Genomic DNA, 13,209 nt, shown 5'->3' with positions numbered 1-13,209 from the left:
AATGGGAGAAGCCAGAAGTCAACCCCTGTCTTATCTGTTCTGCTCTGTGGCATTGTTTCCCGGGTACTCTATTGTCCCACTCAGTCATGAAATGTTGAATCCTGTTTAATAGTGAAAACATCTCCTACCTCTCACTGTTTGCTCCCTTGGTCAAATGCATCTGCTAGAGCAGAGGCTATGTTGTGTTTCACACCCTGCCATAGCAAAAATGCAAGTCAATAATTACATTTTTGACCAATGAAATAGTGTGGTAGAATACTCGGGGGGAAACAATCCCCAGGGATGGATAAATTTATGCTCTTCTGTTAGACTTACAGATTGCACACAATTCTTTTGATTTTTGTGCAGAGCAAATGGTGGCAGTAAAAATTGACTGGACTGATTAGAGTCCCATCCATCATACAGATGTTCTGAATAAATTTGTATGTTGTTCTCAAATTACTTTCCTACTTTGTTCTGCACTCTTTTCAGGAGCCCAATGTCTGTCATTGATACTGACTGGCCTTCCTTTCCAACTTAACAGTGGCAGGTCATAGAGGGAAATTGGAAAAGAGAAAAAAGACACCCCTCTTTCTCTCTCCTTCTTCCTCTCCTTCCCTCCCTGTCTATGTCACCCTTCTTTCTGCTTTGGGTGGTGTCTCTCCCAGTGATTACACTTTTTTAATGGTTCTAGCACCCTCTCAACTGCCCTTCTCCATGGGCCATATAATAAAGCCAAGCTCCTGGGGTCAATAACACTTCTCAGCCTTAATTTAAGGATGCTAAACTCCCTTACTGGTTGCCTCACGATCCACAATTTGGCTTTTCATTTCTTCTATCATTTTTAACTTTCTCATGTATGTGATTCCTTTTATTGATCTAACTAGCAGAGGATTTGTTTTTCCAGACTAAACTCTGATTGATGCTTAAGGTATTAATAGGTTTCTCCCCAAATATCCTTCATCACTTTTCCAAGTAATGACTATATTTTACCATATATAAAGACTAGGTTCTGTACTTGATTTTAACTTCACTCTTTGGAAAAAATTAGAAAGTAGAAATTATTACCAAGTTCAGCAATGTTTTGAATAATGTAGTTTTGCTTCAGCCGAATTTTTATTCAATAACGATAAAAGTGCAAACAAAACTAAAAACAAAAAAATAAACATAAAAAAACTACAAAATAAAATGCTAGGAATCAAAATATTTTGTCCTTGGTTGTTCACAAATGCTGCCAATAATATTTCAGAGGAGATTAATATATATATATATATATATAAAATAAATGCAATCATTATATAATCATTATATTTATATACATATATGTGGGTATGTACACACACATAATTGACATTCAATCGATTTCAATATTGAGAAAAAACTCAATTTATTTTTTACGTTAGTAGTAACATTTATTTCTAAATTATAATAGCAAATTCTTAACATTTTAGTGAGCAAAAATAATATAAAATAAAATAAAATCATATAGATATAAATTAGAAGCCTCTTAAATTCCTGGGCCTAATCCCACTAGATCCATTACTCAAATGTCTAATGATTTAATCTTTTGTTATAATTCTAAATTTTCAGATTTCATCATTGAAAAATATCGATTGATACACCATAATTAAAGATGAAGTAAGTGGATTAAATTGTCCAAACAAAAAATAGGGTGGCTGAATGGATTAGAAAACAAGATTGTTACATATGCTGCCTATAAGGGACTCACTTTAGATCAAAGACACACGCATTGAATGTGAAGAGATGGGAAATGATATTTCATGAAAATGAAAGCCAAAAAAAAGCTTAGGTATCAATACTTAGACAAAACAGACTTTAAAACAAAGGATATAATAAGAGACAGAGAAGGACTTAGGAATCTCACCTCTGGGTATTTATGCAAAGAAATCCAAAGCAATACTTTGAAGGGATACATGAATCCATATATTCATTGCAGCGTTATTTACAATAGTCAAGATATGGAGGCAACCTGAGAAGAGGTGAGATACATCTATGCAATGGGATATTACTCAGCTATAAAAATAAATAAATAAATAAAAATAAATAAATAAATTTTGCCATCGGCACCAACATGTATGGACCTAGAGGGTATTGTGCTGAGTGGAGTAAGTCAGACTAAGACAAATGCTACATGATTTCACTTACATGTGGAATCTAAACAACAAAGTAAACAATCGAACAAAACAGAAACAAACTCAAAGATACCAAGAACATTTGGATGGTTGCCAGATAGGAAGGGGTTCGGGGTGGGTGAAAAAGGGGCAAGAATTAAGAGGTACAAATTGGTCATTACAAAATAGTCATGGAGATGTAAAGCATAGCATAAGGAATGTGGCCATTAATATTGTAATAACTGTGTATGGTGTCAGATGAGTTCTAGATTTATCGGGATTTTCACTTCGTAAATTATATAAATGTCTACTCACTATGTTGTACACCTGAAACTAATATAATATTGTATGCCAGCTGTAATTTAAAACATTAAAATTATTTAAAAAGATAAATTATGCACTATATCTAAATTACCTCCCAATACCTCTCTGTGCAATTTTAATTACATCAGTAGTTTCAGTTATGCTGGTACAACGTTTATCACTATAGACATACTGCTTCATTAAATTTTAAGCAATATATAACCCCTAGTGTTTTCTGAGAAAATATTTATACACATTCACACATATTTATTTCACCATCTCTCATCATTGAGTGTTGTAAGTTACATATTTGAGATCACTGTAGTATACGACATTATGATTTCTCTACAAAAATGACTTTTATGCTTTTTTTTCTACGATTTGATTTGAAAGGCTGAATATACAATAAACAATGGCCAGAGCAAATGAAATAGAACTCTGACCCACAGTCTGCAGCAACCGGCCCAAGAAACTAACCCATTATCCGTAGTAACCAGCCCAGGAGTCAGGCTATTATCTCTAAGTCAGACCTGTAGGGGAGGCCAAATAACAGCAACAACAGCAGTAAGTCCAAAATGGCCAGGACTTGATTAGTAACTAACAGTTTTCCTAAAGTTTTCCCCACTTCCAACTTAAGATAAAGCATATAAAGCAAAATATGCATTATTAACTGATCATATAAGATGCTCTGCTTCTAGTCAGCCCACCCACAGCTTTCCCATGCCAACAATCTCCATTCATGACATACTCAAACCTTTCTTTTTGGTCACTCTAAAGCTTTCCCACTCCTCTGCCTGACTTTGAGTCTCTGCCAAAATTCAAGTAATGGCGATTAACTCTCCTGCTCTAGCAAACTGAATAAATAGCTTTTGCTTGTTCTCATTTGGTTGGTCTACTTTTATTTCCATAGATTACCTTGGTGAGAAACAAAATTTAGCTGAGAGGAAATATGTGCATTTTGAGAGGACTTGCAATTAAGACAGACAGAAGGCAGCCATGATCATCAAGGACTGACTACTGGAAATAAGTGGGAATGACGTCTGGTAGAAGTCAGCAGGAGTCTCTGATGATACTGACATACCTTTTCTTCACTGTGCCATCTCGAAGATTTGCCCCACACCTATTGTTATATCTTCACGCTGCACCTAATTACTGTCCTTTTTCTCTGCATCTGACTCCTAGAAAATGGAGAAAAGTATCTAGAATATCTAAAGTATCTAAAGATTCAAAAAAAGAAAGTCAAACTTCAAAATAGAATTAGAAATCAAATTCAATTAGAAGTAGAGTTGAATTTATTGCACATCTGAATTTTTAGAATGTAATTCAGCAGCATATACTCTAATACAGTGAATTGTGAATTGGATTGAACTTATGGTAAAATAATTATTCCTGTGATTTTTATTGTAAATTGATCAGTTCTATTGGGGAATTGCAAAACAGTACTTCCAAAAAAATAGATGGAGAAATGAAGTCAGCAGCAGCATGAAATATAAACTAGTGGACCACACCAATCATTAATCATTAAACCAAAGTGAAAAACTAGATCGGTTTATGTGTTTTTTGTAAATTTATAATAAGAAATTTAATCATATATAGGAAAATAAAATTAATCATTACTCCAAGAAGCAATAATGAATTTTTACCAAATATCAGAATAATGATGTTCAAAAATTCAAGAGACTCTATTTCAGCAAAATATCCCTCCAGACAAAACTGTAGGTAGAACCATCAATTACACAAAGAGGCATGGGATGAGATATTTATAAACAATGGCTCTGGTAAGGGCCTAATATTAAAAAAAAAAAGAACTCATACAACAACAACAATATAATAATAATAATAATAATAATAAATCCAATTACAAAATTGGCAGAGGACCTGAACACTTTTCCTAAGAAGACATACAATACAAATGTCCAACAGACATATGAAAAGATGCTCAACTTCACTAGCTATTAGGGAAATGCAAATTAAAACCACAATGAGATACCACCTCACACCTATTAGAATGGCTATCATCTACAGGACAATTAATAACAAGTGTTGGAGAGGTGGTAGAGAAAAAGGAACCCTCATTCACTGCTTCTGGGAATGTAAATTGGTATTGCCACTGTGGAAAACAGTATGGTGGTGCCTCAAAAAATTAAGGATAGAATTACCATATGACCCAGCAATCCCTTTTCTGGATATCTACCACCAAATTTTGAAAACCTTTATCTGTAAAGATATGTACATCTCGATACTCATTGCAGAGTTATTCACAGTGACCAAGACATGGGAACAGCCAAAGTATCTTTTGATAGAAGATGTAGTACATAAACACAATAGAATATTACTCAGACATAAGAAAAGATGAAGTACCGCCATTTGCATCATCATAGATGGATCTGGAGATTATCATGCTAAGCAATATAAGTCAGAAAAAGTTGAGATCCAGATGATTTCACTTGTATGTGGGATATAAAGCTGAAAGCAACAAACAGACATGACAAACAGAGACTCATGAATGCAGACAACAATATAGTGGTTACCAAAAGGAAGGGAAGTAGGCGAGGGAAGATAGATAAGGGTAAAGGGGGTCATATATATGGCGACATAAGGAGATTTAACTTTGGGTGGTGAACATACAATGCAATATACATATGACTTATTAAATTGTACACTTGAAACCTATGTGATTTTATTAACCAATGTCATTCAATAAATTTAATTTGAAAGTTGTAGGTGGAAAGGGTCAATAATTAATTTTTCAATAAATATTTACAGAACACTGTTTCAAGTGATGTATTTACAATAATAGAAGAGAGCAAAAATAAAGTAGTAGAATCTAAACTTCTTTTTTAAAAACTCTGCTCTCACACTCTTGAAATCCTACCCTAGGAAAACATAAAAAATTTCTCCCATTGATAGGTTGCCTTTTCATTTTATTAATGATTTCCTTTGCTGTGCAGAATCTTTCAGTTTAATGTAGCCCCACTTGTTTATTTTTGCTTCTGTTGCTTTTAATTTTGGTGTCAAATCCAAAACGTCATTGCCAAGACTGATGCCAAAGAGTTTACCCCTGAATTTTTCTTCTAGGGGTTTTATAGTATCAGGACTTACATTCAGGTCTTCACTCCATTTTGACTTGATTTTTGTGTATGGTATAAAATGGGGTCCGGTTTCATTCTTCTGCATGAGGCTGTCCAGTTTTACCAACACTATTTATTGAAAAGGCTATTCCTTCTCCACTATATATTATTGACTCCTTCGTCAACAATTAACTAACCGTATGTGCATGGGCATGAGTTTACTTTTCGGCTCTCTATTCTATTCCATTGATCTCTGTGTTTGTTTTTATGCCAATACCATACAGCTTTGATTAATATAGCTTTTAATACACTTTGAAATGAGGAAGTGTGATGACTCCATCTTTGTTCTTTCTCAAGATTTCTTCAGCTTGGGTTCTTTGGTGGAACCGTATAGATATTAATATCAATTTTTCTATCTTGTTAGACAATGCCATTGGAATTTTGATGGAGACTGCATTGAATCTGTACATTGCTTTGGGTATTATGGACATTTCACTAGTATTGATTCTTTCTATCCATAAGCATAACACATTTTTTTTTCCATTTATGTGTATTTTCTTCAGTTTCTTACATCAATGTATTATAGTTTTCAGTATACAGATCTTTTACCTCCTTGGTTAAATTTACTCCTAAGTATGTTATAGTTTTTGATAGTATTGTAAATGAGATTTCCTTAAATTTTCTTTCTAATAATGTGTTGTAAAATGAAGGATATTTTGAGCCACTAAGTTGTGGGTTGTTTGCTTACAAAACAATAGCCAACTGACCCAGACAAAAAATTATGATGAAAAACGAGAAGAAAAAAGTATAAAACATATAAAAGTTTGCCTAAATAACTATTTATCAGTTGCCATATGTGACACTTTATATGCACTCTATTTACCATGTACAATTGCACCATCAGCCTCACTTTATTGAAATGACCTCATTTTGAAGATTATGCCCTAGAGTAATGATTTTAAAATGACAAGGAGGCTCATGGCAGATATCCAGGGTAAAGCTCCCAAGATGTTTGAGCAGAACTAAATCAGTCTCCCTACAAGCAGTGCAATAAAGGAAGCACAGCTGGTGTCTCTCCTTGTTGCTGTGCAACAGAGAACACAGCTTCACACGGAAAAGGACCTGAGGGTTTGAGATCAGAGAGGAGAACAAAGAAGACATGAAAATGAGTAGGAATGGTTTACTACATCTCCAAAGATGAGGAACCTTCCAAAATCTAAGGGTCATACAGTAAAACTTCTCATCTTTTCTGGATATGTCAAACTAAGTTTCAGTACTCCACTGAAGTTAAAGTATAAATTATACAGTCATAATTTTCATACAATTAATTGTTTTTGCTCTATTTCTAATAAATTAAAAAATATTACATCTATAATCTGTTATAATTTTAAATCTTTTCAATAATACTTAATTGTATGTTTTATTAATATACACAAGAAAAGAGGTAGAGATTTATACATTTTCTTATAAATATGTTTTTGCAAAAAACAAAGATGTGACATTTATTTTTGGGCAAATCAGATTGTAATCTGGTATGGTTTTCTTTAAACAATTGTTAGATATAAAGTAGTTTTTTTTTACATTTAAAGTGACTGCATTAAGACCAAATTTAAATTCATCCTAAAAAGTCCTGATTATAGGTGGAAGCAAGACTATAACTGCAGAAAACTGGGTATATGCATATACAAATAGAAAAGACAAAATTACTCTTACAGTTTTAAAAAAGAGATTTATCAATAAGATTTAAAACAAATTTTTACCAGATTTTTACTATAATGATGTATCATAATATTGCTAAACATCTTAAGACATAAATAATGCCCTTTTCATCTGAATAGCAATACTCATATACAAATACAATTTTATTCATTCTATTTTCCTTTCCTAAATGCCACACATGCACCTGAACGTTGACTCCAAGAACAGGTATAATTTTACCTCATGGTTATTTTCCTCTTTCTGCCATGCCAAGTAATATCATTAACTTTTCATATTCTTGTCTCAATTCTGACACTTAGATATTTAATAAAATTATAAAAAATGAAGCGAAAGAACTACTTCTATCGAAGGTGGTAGGTTCATCAAGGCTGGAATGATCATGTGCTGCACACCATAGAAAAACTGTAAAATGTGCATTGATAAACGCATACAAGTCTCTTTGAGGACCTATTCAGGTTACATTGGCCCTCCATAATATAATGTTATTCTGTCCATATGCATTCACTTTATTGGCTTTGATCACATTTTTAGATAAGTAATAAAGAAAAATAATAAAATAACAGCCCATCCTATTTCAAATAGTCCTTTTATAAATCAATGCTATAAAATCGTAGATTTAAAATTTAAAACATGAGAGCCACAGTGACTCTCAAAAAGCCATGCTGTTACTCTCCTTTCAGTGAGAACAGATAATTTTATTCAAACGTTTATGGTGCTGTTTTCATAACATTGTGCATGTGAAAATGACAATTAATATTTAAACATAAAAACTGTTTATCTGGGCATACGAAATAGTTTCTACTCATAAAATACCTAGCATGAGTATCTAACACTATGGGGTTCTCCTTGGAATGGACTAAATTTAACCAATACCATATTCTCCAATTCATGTTTCTATTTGAATGTTTTCATTCTTTTATCTTACATATCTGTGGTTCTCAACTGAGAGCAAATCTGCTTCCCAGAGAGCATCTGGCAATGTCTGAAGACATCACAACATGGCAGTAGTGGGAAGGACGCTACTGGCATTTAGTGGGTAGAGACCAGGAATGCTGCTAAACATCCTACGGTGCACAGGCCAGCCCTCCACAACAGTTATCCAGCCCCAACTGTCAGTCACGGCAAGGTTGAAAAACCCCACCCAATGGGGATATGCTTCTCCTAGAGAACAGTTGAAATTACATGATGTAAATCAAAGAGATAAAGAAAAACTATATTAAAACATGCATCAAAAACTACTTCGGTTTATTTTGTTTTTTTTTTCTTTATTAAACCATCCAGATTCCCACAGACTTTGCCTGCTTATTATTAGCCACTGACAAGAAATATGAAACCAAATTATGCTTTTCTCACTGGCAATATAGCATGCAGCAATTACTTGGAGGTCTCCATGACCATTACTTAGCACTACAGATACACAAGAAGAAATAACCTGATAAAAACTTGCAAACCCAGGAATTCTCTGGTGCTATCTTCTCTGTGTTCTCACAGTATATTTTGCTAAGCTATAAAAGGAATTCATCATTTGCATGATGATCCTATTTATTCCTTCTTCAAACACCCATAAACACACACATACACACACACATAATCATACACACGCACACATAAGTAGACTATCAACTCAGGGAAGAGAGGAGTACTTTTCATCATTGTATTCTCTATGTAAAATGCACTTTTATTTTTCTTGGCCAGCTGACAAACTCCATATGTATATAAAATTCATAGAGGACAACTTCTCAAATCTGCAAGCTGGACTTTGTCCACTAAATGGTTCCCCTTTATTTAGTGTATCAAACACTATATTGAAATTTTCTGTTTATGTCTCTGCAGGCTGCTCAAATTTAGAGTCCTTGTTTTATTTAACATGTCATTACTAGCTACTATCACAGTTCTTAGTATATTATATACTTTCAATCTCTCTCTCTCTCTCCAGAAAGAATTGGCAAGATATGAGGAGATCATTTTTTTAATGACTACATGACTCAAAACTCACTTAACGAGTGTATGATAAAAATGATGATTTTATAAAGCACCAGATGCTGAGAAAAATTCTGTTGTTACTTACCTACATTGTTAGCCTTTATTAGGATTAGAAACTGGTATATATTTAAATTGTTAATGTTATCAATATTTATTATTTTATTACAAATCTACATTTTACTTTTCATTATAATTTTATAAATAACATATACATAGTTTTTAATAAATAATAGTATAATCCTGCAATACAAGATATTTACTCATTTTTAGAAGTAATAACTTTCATCTGTATTTCCTTTATATATTTCCTGAGGATATCATGCATCTTCTAAGAAACACCCTTATTTTCTAAAATAAACAAGATTATTTCACATGCAGTTTCTGAAAACAGTTTCTTACTAAAATAATGTAGATCTTTGTATGTCTGCATATACATAAAAATTCATTTAACTTTAAGGCTGTACAGGGTATTCTGTATATGTTTAAAGAGTCATTTATTTGAAACCTTTCTTATCAGTGTACTTTAGGTGTTTTCAATTTGTGACTATTATGAACAATATTGCAAAGGGCACACTTTTACATATATCTATGCATATCCATATGAGTGTAACTACAGAATAGATCTCTACAAGTAAAAACACAAATTCAAAAAATATATATATATACCTCTATGTAAACTGTAGTCTTCTTTATAAAAGCCAAATATGGAAGCAACCTAAGTGTCCATCAGTGGATAAATGGATAAAGGACATGTGGTGTGTATATACACACAATGAAATATTACTCAGCCATAAAAAAGATGAAATACTGTCATTTGCAACAACAGGGATGGATCTTGAAGGTATTATGCTAAATAAAATAAGTCAGACAAAATAGGACAAAAACCATGTGATTTCACTCTTATGTGGAATCTAAAACAACAAAAAAGAAACAAACAAAAAGCATAACAAAACAAACTTATAGATACAGACAGCAGAATGGTGGATAACAGGTAGGGAAGGGGGTTATGGGAGAATAAAGGGGTTAAGTATATGGTAATAAATGGAAGCTAAAGTTCTGGTGGCAAGTACGCTATGGTATATATGGATATTGAATTGTAATGCTGTACACCTGAAACTTATATAATATTATTAACCAATGGTACTTCAATAAAAACAACAACAAAGTGTCTCTTACATAATAAAAATTAGATCCTGTCTGCCATGTCTGATATTACCACATATTTTAGTCATCTTTTATATTAGTAGGTTTAGCATTATTATTTGACATCTATATCTTCAAATGTTTATTCACTTAAATTCATGTTTTATTTCTTATTGGTTATTAAATTCATATCTTACATCAGAGCCTTTCATAACATTTTTTTTTTAATTAGCAGATTGAAAGTTTCTATTTTTGGAGGTTTTTTTTTTTTTTTCCATTTAAGACAAGAAATACTTTATTATTCAAATCCATCACAGAATCTGACAGGTTGGGTCTTACCAAAGCATCGTGTTTAAAGCATAGCAATCGTATATAAGAGTATATAGTTCTACATACAAATTAACTGATTAGATCATAATTATTCAATATTTAAAACAGAATAAGCTTCCCTGTAAAAACACCACCCTTGTGACATTTTAACTTTAGTATTCCTCTCCTTCTTCCTCATTCTTTCTTTCAACAGAATTGTACCAACCTCCTCATAATCCTTAAGGGCAGCCATGTCCTCATGGGCCTCAGAAAAACTCTCCTTCCTCCCTGCCCTCACCCACATGCCAGTAAACAAAGGCACACCTGACATACATCAGGTCAAACTTGTGGTCCAGGTGAGCTTGGCCTCAGCAATGGCTGTGGTGTTGCTCAGCAGGCACACAGCTTGCTGTACTGTGGCTGCATTGCCACTAGGTACCACAGTGGAAGGCTGGTAATTCATGCCACCTTTGAAGCCAGGGAGGTACCAGTCCACCAACTGGATGATACACTTGGTCTTGATGGTGGCAATGGCGGCTTTGACAGCTTTGGGAACCATGTCTCCACGGTACAACAGGCAATAAGCCATGTATTTATCGTGGCGAGAGTTGCATTTTATCATCTTGTTGGCTGTCTCAAAGCACGCACTGGTGATCTCCGCTACAGAAAGCTGTTCATGGTAGGTTTTTTCAGTAGAGACGTTGGGGGCACATGTGGCCAGTGGATGTGAACATGGGGCACCAGGTTGGTCTGGAATTCTGTCAGATTAACATTCAGGGCTCCATCAAACCTCAGGAAAGAAGTGATGGAGGATACAATTTGACCCATCAATCTGTTAGGTTAGTATAGGTTAGGCACTCAATATTGAGATTTCTACGACAGATGTCATGGATGGCCTCATTGTCAATCATGAAGGCATAATCAGAGTGCTCCCAGGTGGTGTGGCTGGTGAGCATGGAGTTGTAGGGCTCAACTACAGCTGTAGAAACCAGGGGTATTGAATAAATGGAGAACTCTGGCTTGGATTTCTTGCCACAATCAGCTGAGAGACTTTCCATCAACAGGGAGGTAAAACCAGAACCAGTTTCCTCACCAAAGTTGTAAAAAGCCAAGAAGCTCCAAAGACCTGTGGATTGGTCAACCAGTTTCTGAATTCGGTCCAAGACAAGGCTATTACAAATTTTATCAATGACTGTGGGTTCCAGGTCTACAAACATTGCGCTGGGCACATGTGTGCAAGCACCTGTCTCACTGAAGAAGGTATTGAAAGAGTCATCTCTCTTCTCTCAATGGCCTTGTCACTTGGCATCTGGCCATCAGGCTGGATGCCATGTTCCAGGCAGTATAGCTCCCAGCAGGCATCGCCAGTCTGAACACCAGCCTGGCTAACACGGATGGAGATGCGCTCATGTTTGGATGCTGGTTTGTGACTGCCAAGTGGAAGGGTGAGGAAGAGGAGAGGTTGTTGCTTCTTACAGAGAGACTCTTAGGTAGTTGAGGCAAGAGAACCTCCATTTTTGGAGTCTGATCATGGATTTATTCACCATTTAGTTTGTCCTTAAGCATGGGAAAAAATACTGTTGTTCACATTCTCCCGCATCATGAGCACATCTGGTCCTCTGTCTGAACTCCACTCCTTAGCTCAGGGAAGCTGATTTCCACTCCCGACAGCTCACTTGGACAACTCCGTTTGCCTCAGTTTCCACACCATCCATGTCACAGTTCTTTCAGCTTTTGGTAGACATAACTCAGTGGAAACTGTCCATTGTCTTTATTAACACTGTGTACAGTTTTTTTTTTTTTTTTCAAAAGTGCATTCCTGTTGGATTCCCTAGGGATTAGATTTTAGTATAAATAATTAGCTATTCCCTTACTTTCAGGAGATTTAGGATAACCTTCCTCTTTATGATACTTGGCCATCTCTAAATCCTCTCTTTTAAACAAAAGGAAAATTATCATAATGTCAAATCTATTCTAATCGGTCAAGAAGGAGACTCCCACCACTGGCTCAGTAAACTGTATGGATTCTAGGACACCCACTATTTTGTTGTTGTTGTTGTTGTTGTTGTTGTTGTTGTTGTTGTTGTTATATTTATTCCCAAAATAGCTTGATCAGATTTAAATTTGATTAAAAAGCTGAAGCTCTGCTGTGATTAGAAATCTTTTCCAGTTGCACTTCGTACTAACCATGTGATCTCAGGCAAATTACTTAATTAATTATATGTATTAGTTTCATCCTCCGTAAAACAAGGATCACTTTAATACTGACTTCATGATGATATAAGCATGAAATTATTGCAAATGGCATGCAATGCCTTGCATATAGTAAGTGCTCAATAAACATTTCTTCAAGCTGTTTCAGTGATGATTATCACAACTGCTATAGTAACTTATAATTTCAGACTCTGGCAAAACCAACTGGTTGTTTTGTGGCGATCGATTTTAGATTTTCTGTGGAATTCAAAGTCCACATCTAAATATTCAATCTCCTTTAATCCACTGATAAGTGTTTGTACAGATACAATTGATTCTACAGTTGATGGCGAGCAGGATTTAGAGATCTGAAATCA

The 13,209-nt window shown here is 34.5% G+C and overlaps 1 protein-coding gene and 1 pseudogene across 3 annotated transcripts in view; both read right to left on the bottom strand.

Annotated features, from left to right (window-relative positions):
- Positions 1 to 13,209, bottom strand: part of CDH18 (cadherin 18) — a 368,075-nt gene that overhangs the window by 174,860 nt on the left and 180,006 nt on the right. The window lies entirely within an intron of this gene.
- On the bottom strand, positions 6,098 to 12,559 carry LOC118606671 (annotated as a pseudogene).

This window comes from Rousettus aegyptiacus, unplaced genomic scaffold (genome assembly GCF_014176215.1).
Source record: "Rousettus aegyptiacus isolate mRouAeg1 unplaced genomic scaffold, mRouAeg1.p scaffold_m13_p_8, whole genome shotgun sequence".
Taxonomy (NCBI): Eukaryota; Metazoa; Chordata; class Mammalia; order Chiroptera; family Pteropodidae; genus Rousettus; species Rousettus aegyptiacus.
Note: the sequence above shows the minus strand (reverse complement) of the source record. Positions and strands in the feature narration are given on the sequence as shown.